The sequence below is a fragment of the Mastomys coucha genome, unplaced genomic scaffold (assembly GCF_008632895.1).
Source record: "Mastomys coucha isolate ucsf_1 unplaced genomic scaffold, UCSF_Mcou_1 pScaffold19, whole genome shotgun sequence".
Taxonomy (NCBI): domain Eukaryota; kingdom Metazoa; phylum Chordata; class Mammalia; order Rodentia; family Muridae; genus Mastomys; species Mastomys coucha.
In genome coordinates, this window is record NW_022196901.1 from 13,920,973 (window position 1) to 13,933,285 (window position 12,313).

The following is a 12,313-nucleotide window of genomic DNA, read 5'->3' on the forward strand; positions in this document are numbered from 1 at the left end:
AAGGAGAAATCATATGACATGTAAATAAAGAAAATATCTAATTTAAAAAAAAAGAAAAAATTCTAAGCACATGTGTATGTAGAGAATATAGACAATTACTCCTAAGCACTAATGGCACACATTCAACATTTTCCCCCTTTTCCAACTTTTAAAGTCTATTTCTCTTATTATTTTTTTTAAAAAAGAAAACATTTTATGGTAAAAGCCTCCATTAGTGCTAGATCCCCCATTGGAAATATAGGACCCCATCATTGTAGCCTGCTCTCAATGGTCTGCACTGTATACCTTACAAGGAAGGCTTCTGGAAGTCTAGCTTCTCTCACCTCTAGAATACCCTCAAACCGGTAAAGTTGGAAGCTTATCACAGTGGTAGTAACTCTAAGCTGGTACCTGGAACCAAATTCTCATAATTTTTATTATGGTACATAATTCTCGTACTTTGTTTTAATTCTCACTAAAACATTTCTTTTTCTTACTATGCATTGTTTCAGTTCCCTAAATGTATAGCAGTGCACATTACTAGGGTAGCAATGTATTTGACACAATACTACCCAATTACTGTAACTTACTAATTTTAAATACCTAATTTATATTTATATTCCCTTGATTGTCTTAAAAAATGTTTCATGAAACTTCCTTTCTTGTATCTCTTCCTCTCTCCTTCCTCTGTTCCTTCCTTGTTCTTTTACTACTCTCTTTCCTTTTTTTCTTATGAATCAGAAGAAAACCACGTGGGTAACAGCATTTGAGGAGATGGAGGGGTATGTCAGTGGTTCCCATATCCTCCTGCTTTGGCAGAGGACCTGGGTTCCAGCATCAAGAAGGCAGCTCACATCTCTTACTCCAGCTCAATGGGTTGTGACACCCTCTTCTGTCCTCCCGAAGCACTGCATGCATGCAGTGCACATACAAAAAAAAGCAGACAAAATACTCAGATCTAATTGCGCATGATGTCTCTGTAGTATCTTTTACCCTCTACCTTTTAAAGAATCCAAATGTTATGTCTAGCTTTATTGAAGAGAAAAATCAGGGTAATCAGTTAGTTGGCTTTATATCACAAACTTTCCCTTCTGTGATTGGTGGCATAACTATTTGCTGAGCAGATCAGACGCAATCACCCACGAGCAGACGGCAATTTCTTTCTTCCTCATTGTTATCTTTGAAACAAGCTCTGTGGGACTATTCTTCACAGCTCCAAGTTGTACTTGTTATTTACCATCAGGTATTAATTAACTGACTTGTTTTATCCTTGCTATTGAGTAGTGTGTTTTAACCTAATTTATGTCTTCATTTTCTCAATCTATATTAAGGACATTTTCATTTCCCACATTCCCTTTATACTCTGTCTTAGCTAATTTCATTCCAATACTGGAGATCATACTTGTACTATTGGTTTGTTTCTTTTGTGTGATTTTTAAATCTTTTTCTCTTACTGGCTTTTTGTTCCATCTTTGGATCTTTAATATCAAACGCAGGCTAAGTGCAAATAAGAATAGAGTGCATCTTTAAGTGTTCCTACTCTTGGTCTCTGAGTATAGCTCTATGTCTCAGAGGTAGTTTCTCTAATGAATAACGTTGAATTTTTCAGAGGTTTTTCAACACTGATAACTTCTTCCTATTGCTCTCTAAATGGCAATTTCCAGTTTTTCCTCAACTTCATAAGAAGCTGATATAAATTTCTTTAATATAAATTTTTTTAATATAAATCAAAGAAAGCTCTCCTGGAAACACCAACACTCAAAATATTGTCTTTCAGAAATCCACCAGGTCACTAGAGAAGAGCCAAATTAGTGATAGATCCTCCATTGGAAGTATAGGCTGCCCTCATTGTAGTCTGCTCTCATTGGTCTGCGCTAGATACCTTACAAAGAAGGCTTCTAGAAGTCTAGCTTCTCTCACCTCTACAATACCTCCAATCAGGTAAAGGTAGAAGATGAAGTTTTAACAGGTGTAAGGAGGGAAGATTATCACAGTGGTAGTAACTCTAAACTGGAAACTGGTACAAAATTCTCATAAATTTATGGCCTCTTTACAGTCTTCAAAACTGGACTCATACTCTTTAAACCTCATCCTGGATCTGCCATTCACTGCTCTCTGAAGAAAGAGCTTATTAAAAGCAAAATACAATGTCCTTAGGAACTTGGGATATCATTTAGCTCAATAGCTCTTTCTCTTCAACCAAAAGCCCATTCCAAATGGCCAGGTAGCAGTCTGACAAGCCAATTTCAATCATTCATTGCAATCAGATCAAGTCTATATACCTGAACTGAGTAATTAATATTCAAAGTACATATGTCCTACCTTGGTAGAAGAGCTTAGATACAAGTCATCTAGTGGCCCATTTACAGTGAATGGATAGATAGATAGATAGATAGATAGATAGATAGATAGATAGATAGATAGATAAAAGGATAGATGCATACATACATAAAGTAGCATGATACTTGCCGCTAACAATTTACTAATGAACATATTTGAAATAAAAGCCTAATAAATATTATAACATGTTGCCAGCCAGCAGCAACAATAAAAATGGGTTTTCTGGAATATGGAGTCAGGGAATTGGCAAACCATTTGTATACCTTACCCACATGGAAGGTTCTATAAAAAATTAGACAGGATTTGTGATCACTCAGCCATCTTCCATTTTAATCATCTCCTTGTTACAAGCCAACAGGTAGAATAGGTGAGGCAAAACCCCTCCCCCAAGTTTGTCAGCATGCCAGCCCAATCAGCAGCTCCTTATTCAGTCTCTGAAGGTGGGACTTCCAATGTAACTGGAACCAGGAGAGAGGTGTGGCAAATAGCTGGAGGTGGGCAGAGAGGTGTGGTTATGAGAGGCAGGCAGGGTCAAGCAGGAGGGTTACAATAAGAGAAACTTTATAGAAGTAAGCAGAATGAATAATGAATGCATAAAAGTTAAAAAGGAAAAGAAGCAGCCATTTGCAAACACTTTTCAATTTTTTATATACAGCTACTGTTGTCAAGGAGGCAATCATCCAACAAGTACATTTATGTATGAAGAACACTCAAATATTAGTTAACTATCCATTCATTCATAGGAATATGAGGTATCATTTTTCATAATTGAGGATGGGGCACCCAATATGATTCTGAACTAGTAATATTCTATTATTTGACATCTTTCCAAACAAAAACCCTCCAGCAGAAAATTCAGCCCTTGTCAAACATTCTGGATCTGGTTCTTTATGAAAATTATATTCAGACCCCAATAGAGGAACAGAAAATATGAATTCTGACCTTGACCTTGTTGACTACCTATCAGAGCCAAATTTCTGAGGCTTAGTGGTTATTTCTGTATGTTCTATCTTGGTAGAGAGTAGCCCTCAGCTAAGAGGACAAATGGTAAAAAAAGAAGGAAGACTTGAGTTGGAAGAACAACTATAAAAAGGAAGGTCAAGAGCAAGGAAAACTGGCTTACTACACAACACATACTTAAAATGCATATGCTGACTTAGTATTCACAATGTACCCATCACTTGTAATAGATTATTGAGAAGATGTGATTGTATTACAGACAAGGTTTGCTTGAAATTTACTTAATAAATGAAATACTTAAAGGCATGTTGTACAATCATCTACAATAGTCTTTGCCAACTCAAGAATGAATGGTAGCTATTCTGTGCTCTGATATGCTGGGGAATTTTGTACACTCTGCCATAATATATGTTTATTGGAGAGATCTCTCCTCAGTGTATGCCATGTTACCATGATTAGAGATCATATAGCTCATAGCTTAAGATTCAACAATGGAAAATACCAAAGATTAATAAATTGAATGAAGAAGTGGATTTGTTGTAAGAAAATTAATTTCTTGGTTTTCCTTAGGTGTAATTTCCCTACTTCTGTTGGAGTTTTCCTTCTATTATTCTCTGTAAGGGTGAAATAGTAGTACATTGCTTAAATTTAGTTTTGTCATGAAATAGCTTGGTTTCTCCATCTATGGTAATTGGGAATTTTACTGGGTATAGTAGCCTGGACTGGCATTTGTGTTCTCTTAGGGTCTGTATGACATCAATCCATGATCTTCTGGCTTTCATAGTCTCTGGTGAGAAGTCTGGTGTAATTCTGATAGGCCTGTCTTTATATGTTACTTGAGTTTTTTCCCCTCACTGCTTAAAACACTCTTTCTTTGTTTAGTGCATTTGGTGTTTTGATTATAATATGATGGGAGGAATTTCTTTTCTGGTCCAATCTATTTGGCATACTTTAGGCTTCTTGTTTTTTAGGTATACTAGAGTACTCAGGGCTTGCTGTGGTGGGAGTAATGGGTTCTCATGATGCCAAGTGGCATTGGTGTCTGTTTCTGTTTATCTCTGGTATTAACTGGCCTTGTAGTACCTCTTGTGAATGTGTTTATGTTGGGCCTCCTTGAGTCAGGTTGTCTCTAAGTGTGGGAGGAGGTCTAGTGTAAATGATGTGTGAGCTTGGGGGTGTCAGAACTCCTGGGGGGTCAAGTTGTCTCTGGGTTCAGGTGGGGTGGTGGGGGCTGGAGCACAGGATTGGCTCCCAGGCACAGACATGAACTGGAAGGAAGGTGTGTATCCAGCAGGACTGGAGGTCCTTTGTCTTCCATGTCTAGGAGTCCCACTTGGGCCAGATATTGGGGTGGGGGTGGGGAGACTCATCTATGAGCCTGAGGGTATCAGAACTCCTGGGAGTCAAGCTGTCTCTGGGTGTAGGTTGGGAGGAGGTGGACTGGAGCACTGGATCTGCTCCTGGGTACAGTTGTGAGCTGGAAGGAAGGTGTGTCTCAAATGAAGAAATGGATTACTAATGGTCAGATGGGTGTTATAGACCTGGACCCATGCATTTGAACTGTAGAAGACACTGGATTAGGAAGGTAAACCATTTCTTCATAGAAAATACAGCCAAAAAAAAAATATTGGCCAACAAACACATGGGATCCAATTAATCTGAGGCCATGAAAAGGTATGAAAATAAAGGTGAAGGAGGCCTATCTTATCTAACAATACCACCATGAAAGAGAAACGAAGGGAGAGGAGGGGGGAAAGTAGTATTCTAAGCACACATTAGAAGCACAGGGCATGTGGTTGGATTGTTTGTTTCCTAGAAGTCTGTTTGGCAAGGTTTGTGTTGCTAGCTTATCTCTGCTATTCCTAGTTTCTCTGTATTCTATAATGGTTTTGCAGGGTTAAGGAGGCCTAGAGTATCATCCAAAAACTCTGATGCACACAGTTTCTTTGCTGGCTTCTTAGAAATCTTGTCATTTCTGTAGGAGAGGGAATGGTTTAACATCACACTCAACAGTGAGGAAAATCACTCCTATAGTCTAGATGGCAGAACAGAAAGACAAAGTTCCTTGGAATTTTAATTATTTGTAAGACAATGTACATGAATGTCTAAGTAGATTCAAAGATGCATGTAACATCTAAGCTGCCTTTAAATGACTTTTGTAAATCTCTAAATTCTTACCTAAATTCATTTGCTGGAAGAGTTCAAGTTATGCATAAGAAATTTTATCTGTATTCCAAGCTGTGACACAGTTCATACAACAAACTGGATTATACTAGGCTTCCAAGTGGTGGCTTCAAAAAGACCCCCACCCCTTAAAATTTCACTAGCCCTTGATTGAGTCATAAACTACTTCTTTCTTGTAGAAGCATCTGACAAACTGAAAACAAAAATGCAGAAGCAATGGCATACAATTATCATGTAAGGACCAGAAGAAACATTAAGGGTAAAGCTGGATAGCTTCAGAGCTCAGAATTCTTAGAAGCCCAGAGTTGTTCATGCCAAAGGGCTTCAGAAATCACTAAACCCATTATCTTTAAAACACAAATGAAGAAGTTGGAAAGAAGTAGGAATATGTCGGTTTGTTATTAAATGATTTGCTCAAAGAATCCCAAACTTGAGCAACATTTCCTGATTCAACTACCTGTCTTTTGTCTATGAGATAAAGAGTAGGGAATGGAGAAATGATCAAAAGAGGAATAATAATCTGAAAGCAATGTCAAAGATTAAAGAGGCCGGCTTGTGCCTTGACAATGATGCCTTTGAACAACCTCATGTGAGGCTTGCCCTGCCTCTGCTCCCCACACAAGGTACAACATAACAGCAAAAAGCAAATAAAGTACTGGCTCTATGCAGTTGGAACACCTCTACAGACTTACACATCTATGTTCTCCCCTTTCCTCATCCCTTCTTTCCCCTCCTTTTCTCTTTTCCCCCTATCTCTTCCTACTTTCTTCCCCTCCTCTCCCTCTCTTCACCTTTCAACTCTCCTCTTTTGCTCTTTCCCTCTCTCTATCCCTCTCCCTGTCTCCTATTCATAATTTGAAATTCATAGCATACACTCTCTCTTACATACACATAAGAAGTTATCGTAGAAATACATTTAAGTGAAACAGCTCCTTATGAACCTTAAAAATAATATTGTATAAAATTACTACCTCAGGGTAGTAATTTTCTTACCAGTACATATTTAAGAGAAATATGGTGATGAAAATATTATTTTTCTTTTAACTGTTACTATTCCAGTATTTTTTTTAAAAAATTAGAGTAAATTTGTGGAATGAGTGGGCTTTTTGTCAAGTGATATTTCGCAAGTATATTGATATGCAGCTTAAGAAATAAATGTCTGCTTTCAAGAATGAAATAATTAAAGTATTTACTTTATGAAAATAAATCTTTATATGTGTATTTAATTTGCATAACCATGATTAACTAAGTGATTATATATGAAGATAAATATATACATATACATATAGGTATATTCAGGTTTTTCTTTCATGCCAAATAATGTTTACACACTGTATATTTTCAATAGAAAAGCTGGAAATGATTGTGAGAATGGAAACCTCCAATCATGGTGCTATTGTTCACTTGAGAGAGAGAGAGACTTTTCCTTTGTTACTGTTGATGTAGATTAAGGGTGGTTTTGCTGGTTTCCTACAGGTTTTGTAACAAACCACTGCAAATTTAGTAATAACACACAAGACATTTATTATTTTCCAGTTCTATAAATCAGATGTGCAAAATATATCTTAGAGGTCTAACATCAAGGTATTGGCAGAGCTATCTTTAGTAAAAATTCAGAGGAGATTGCCATGTCCTTGTCTTCTAGATTCTAGGGTCAACTAATTTCCTTGGCTCATAGTCCCAGCATCAAAGCCAGCAACATGAGGCCAAGTATCTTCTAGACTGCCATCTCTCTGCTGTTTTGAATTTCCCCCTTAAACTTTAAAGTTCTACCTGTCATATCTAAACTAAGTTTATTTTAACATCAGGTGATTAATGACATTAATTCTCTTTTGTTGTGTATCCGAGCTTAATTCACAGGTTTAGAGGTTAAGAACTAAGAATTCTTTAGGAACCATTAAAAGGTAGCTTACAACAGAGCTAAGGGGACTCATGGGGAAAGCTGTTCTTACCACTGCCTGCATGGAAAGTGCATTTGAGTCAGAGTATGTCTCCTGAGGGCTCCCTACTGGGATGTGTTTGATAAGTATGCCTGATGTAGGTTTCCCCAAGGCAAAGAATGAGGGCCACACTTTCTCCTAGCCTTGCCTCAGGCATGCATGGCCAGGAGCTAAATATATATTGAATACTAACATATTTACTACTAATTATGAGTACTAGCTCATTCACATTCCTGATCCTAGGTAGACAGCTATTAACTTTAGATAAAAACAAGTTTGTATAAACTGAAGCCATTGCCAGATTCAAACAATATGTCTATTATTTTCAGTCCACTAAAATAAGGTTTCTCTTTTTGCTGTGTGGAAAACTAGACAAGTAGTTGTTTCTTTTATTACTATATGGGGCCATCTTCATACCAGTAGCTAGTGGACTTTGAGCATATGCCTCCTTACCCACTGTCCTGACCTTGATCTCTTGAGCACTAGTCCACTTCCCTTCTATTTTCACAGCACCTGTACATGTATGATTTTGTGTGTCTGCAAAGGCTGCACCCAGGAATTATAGTGGTGATACTTGACTCACTGCATCTGACTTCATTGCTTCATGTGATTGTTTCTGGTTGTATTCGTCTTTGTGAATTTGTAGTAATCTCATTCTCTGTGCTTGAAAAACCTTCCACTAAATATATATGCACATTTCACGGAGGAAACCATAACCTACTGAGACCGGCCACGCCACCTGATGAGCAACTGCTTCATTTCCTTGGCACCCTGTGGCATATGCACGTGGAAATAAACACCAACAACATCATGGTATGCCAGTGCAGCATCCTTAACATGAACGTACATGTTGGATGTTGCTGGATGGCCATCAAAGCCTCTTCTACATTCACATTTTTCTCTCTCTTTAATTATCTTTAACTTTATAAACAGAGCCTATATTCAAAGATAATTAAAATTTATGTTTTGGACATTACCACTCCTGTAACTTATCAGAACCAGGTTTTCTCCTTTAATAATGTGTAAATACATTATGATTGAAGTAAACACTAAATATGATCAAATCAAATCACCAGAAATCATTGAAAAATCTATAGAGACTTAATAGACATTCCTCTATACATAATAAAGATTGCTTAGTGCCAGGAATGTTAACACAACTAAAAACCATTGCTTTCATTTCCTTTGAATAATAAGTGATACCTTTCAAACACCTACACTTTATGTTAATTATTTATTTGCCATGCTTTTATAATTGTGATTTGGGACCTACTCAAAGTGGCTTTGTGTTTGTATTTTTTTTTTTTGTTTTAGTCTTTTGTATGTGGGAGTATCTAATATATGTCAAACATTTATAATTATTTTTACTCTTAGAATTTTATTAAATAATACAAATCATTTTATAAAAAATAAGAAATACTAAATAGATAGTTAAATTGGCCTTGGACATATAGGCAATGATAAAGCCTCTAAGCATAATACTTCTATGGTCAGTGGTTAAGAATGACAGCAACTTGTACCCTGGCTGTTCCATTCTATATTAGCCATAATGGAAAGAATCTGTGGTGACATAGAACCCGTTTTTTAGCACTTGCCTCAGGATATTACCCACTGTGAAAGGGCTCTTTAAACTCTTGTTCAATTTACACTGAAATAATCCACTTTACTCATGTCCTCAAGCTCATGTTTGTATAGCAGCGGTTGTTTTAATAACATATCAGGGCTCAAAAATGGAGAGTCATTGGAGCAGTCCATTTAATGTAAAGAAAAAATGAAATGAAAACTACAAGAAAAAAAAACAAATTTCAACCTTAAATCTCTAAACATGACTGTCTCTGAGAATATTGCTTACTCCTCGGAACTTCTATTAAAATCGTGCCTATGATGAAGTAGTGATTGTTTTAATTACTGCAACAAGTCCATCGGAGTAATATATGGTAAGCTGTGCAAAACTGTGTGCTTCTGTCAGGCTTGTGTCCTAACAGTTTGCTCTTTCCTATAGATTATTCTTCAGTGTTTGGATTTGGAATATTCACATCTCATCCATTTGCCAAAGGTGTGTGAAGTCAGCTGTTTCCCTGTGCATGTTAATCCTGGATTAATTTGTCAGGAGTGTTCTTTCAACCTGTACAACTTGGGAGTCAATGATTAGAGCCATCTTCTAATTAATTACTTTTATTTTTTTTCATATTTCATAGCACTGTCATCTGACACCCTTCCTAGGAACTTACTTACAGGTCTGAAATGGAGAGTTGGAAGGGAGAGTCGGTTGTTTTACTGTCTTGCCTGCATCACACCATTAATCTGCTTCTTACTGGCTCTGGGCTCCTACCTGCCTCTAAAGACAATTTTTATGACCCTACATTTTCAAACTGGTATCACACCTCTGATGTACATGTTATTCTTTACTTTACCCCTAATTCTTTTTGACATAAAAATTTCTTCAGTTGTTTATTTTTCACTCATGCAGACACTAGACTTTAGGATTTTCTTCTATCTCTGTTTCCCCCTTTGCCTCTGTCTCATTTCTAGCACATGGAGTTAATACTCTGCCAGATAAACTCTTAGACAGTCTAATAGAGACCTCCTTAGCCAAATTTGACTTAACTTTCTTTCTTTTCAGTATTTTGTCTTAAACGTTTTGTGATGTGTTGAAATGTATTAAAACCTTATTTTTAAATTTTACTTATTAAAATAACATCTTAAATATATTTTAATTAAGTTAATGTATTTTAGTTATATATCCTTAGAAATATCCTGAGAATGATAGATGGACAGCACTTTTGACTGTCTCCTAATGTTTTAATTTTTATAGTGTGTAAAATATTCCAGCAGAGAAAAGCCCAGCTGTAAAATCAAGGTTTCCAGACCAGGCTATTTCTATTCATAGCACTGAAAATGGGACATGATACTAGCTATTTCCGAAAAGCCATGCCAAGGTGAATAATTTATGTGGGAAAAACTTTAAAGGTTTAATTATGTAAATATTATTCAAGTACTACATTTTACAAGAGCACATTTTTATCTATTCTTTGTGGTTTATATTGGCAACAGAAATTCAGAAGTCTGATTTTTAAAAAAAGCACAACACACAAACTAAGGAACAAAGACTTTTATGTAAATTCTGTATTGAAGACAGACATTCAAGCCCAAAGTTGTAGGTTCTGTGTCTACATATTTTAACATACTTTACAACATATTGTTCTTATAAGAAATCTTCTTGGATTTTAGAAATTTTTTTCAAGACTTATATTTTTAGGCATATTCGCCATCATAGTTATTAATATTTTTCAAATATTTATGTGTGTTTATGTGCATGTGCATCTATATGTGTAGGTGTGTGTGTGCATGTGTGTGTGTGCATGCATGCATGTGTACATACAGGTATGTGTGTAGTGCATGTGTGTGTATGTGTGAGTATGCGTGTTTATTGAAAGACAATTTCTGGTATTAGCGTTTACCATCTTTTTTCAGATGGTGTATTTTGTTGTCTTTTACTTCATGCACCAAGCTACCTGGCCTTTCAGGCGTTTTCTTATCTCTCCCTTCCATCTTCATAGAGAAACATTGATTTAGAGACACTTGGTGTCACATCCAGGTTTTTGTTGTTAAAGTTGAATTTCCTTTAATAGATATTTTCAATAGTAATCATTATTCTGACTTTACATACTAGCCACATATTTCTGATGATCTGACCAATGCACACCCTTATCAAATACCAAACAAATGAAAGACCTGTATGACAAAACTTTAAAGTCTCTGAATAAAGAAACTGAGGAAGATATCAGAAGATGGAAAGATCTCCCCTGTTCATGAATCAGTAGAATTAACATAGGAAAATAGCCTTCTTACAAAAAAGCAATCTACAGATTCACTGTCATTCCCATCAAAATTCCAAATCATGAGTTTGAGGCCAGTCTGGTCTACAGAGTGAGTTCCAGGACAGCCAGGACTATACAGAGAAACCCTGTCTCAAAAAAAAAAATCCAAATCATTTTTTAAAGACCTTGAAGGAAGAATTTTCAACTTCATATGGGAAAACAACACTCCGAATAGTTAAAACTGTCCTGTACAATTAAAGCACGAGTGGTATCACTATCCTGAATTCAAGGTTTACTACAGATCACTGGTAACAAAACCCATATAATATTCACATAAAAACAGAAAGTTAAATCAATGGGATCGAATCAAAGACCCAAACATAAACCAACACACCTATAAACACTTGATATTCAATAAAGACCCCAAAAACATCTCAAATAGTAAAAAACCTAGGATAGCGAAAACTATTCTCAACAATAAAAGAACCTCTGGTGGAATCACCATCCCAGACCTTAAACTGTACTAAAGAGCAATTGTGATAAAAACTACATGGTATTTGTACAGTGACAGGCAGGTGGATCAATGGAATTGAATTGAAGACCCAGAAATGAACCCACATACCTATGGTCACTTGAACTTTGACAAAGGAGCTAAAACAATCCAGTGGAAAAAAGACAGCATTTTCAACAAATGGTGCTAGCTCGACTGGCAGTTAGCATGTAGAAGAATGCAAATTGATCCATTCCTATCTCCTTGTACAAAGCTCAAGTTCATGTGGATCAGGGACCTTCACATCAAACCAGATCCACTGAAACTAATAGAAAAGAAAGTGGGGAAGAGTCTTGAGCACATGGGCACAGGGGAAAATTTCCTGAACAGAATACCAATAGCTTATACTCTAAGATCAAGAATTGACAAATGGGACCTCATAAAATTACAAAGCTTCTGTAAGGCAAAAGACACTGTTAATAGGACAAAACGGCAACCAACAAATTGGGAAAAGATCTTTACCAATACTAAATCTGAAAGAGGGCTAATATCCAATGTATACAAAGAACTCAAGAAGTTAGACTCCAGAGAACCAAATA

The 12,313-nt window shown here is 36.4% G+C and overlaps 1 protein-coding gene across 8 annotated transcripts in view; it reads left to right on the forward strand.

Annotated features, from left to right (window-relative positions):
• Magi2 (membrane associated guanylate kinase, WW and PDZ domain containing 2) overlaps positions 1–12,313 on the forward strand; it is a 1,461,753-nt gene that overhangs the window by 40,517 nt on the left and 1,408,923 nt on the right. The window lies entirely within an intron of this gene.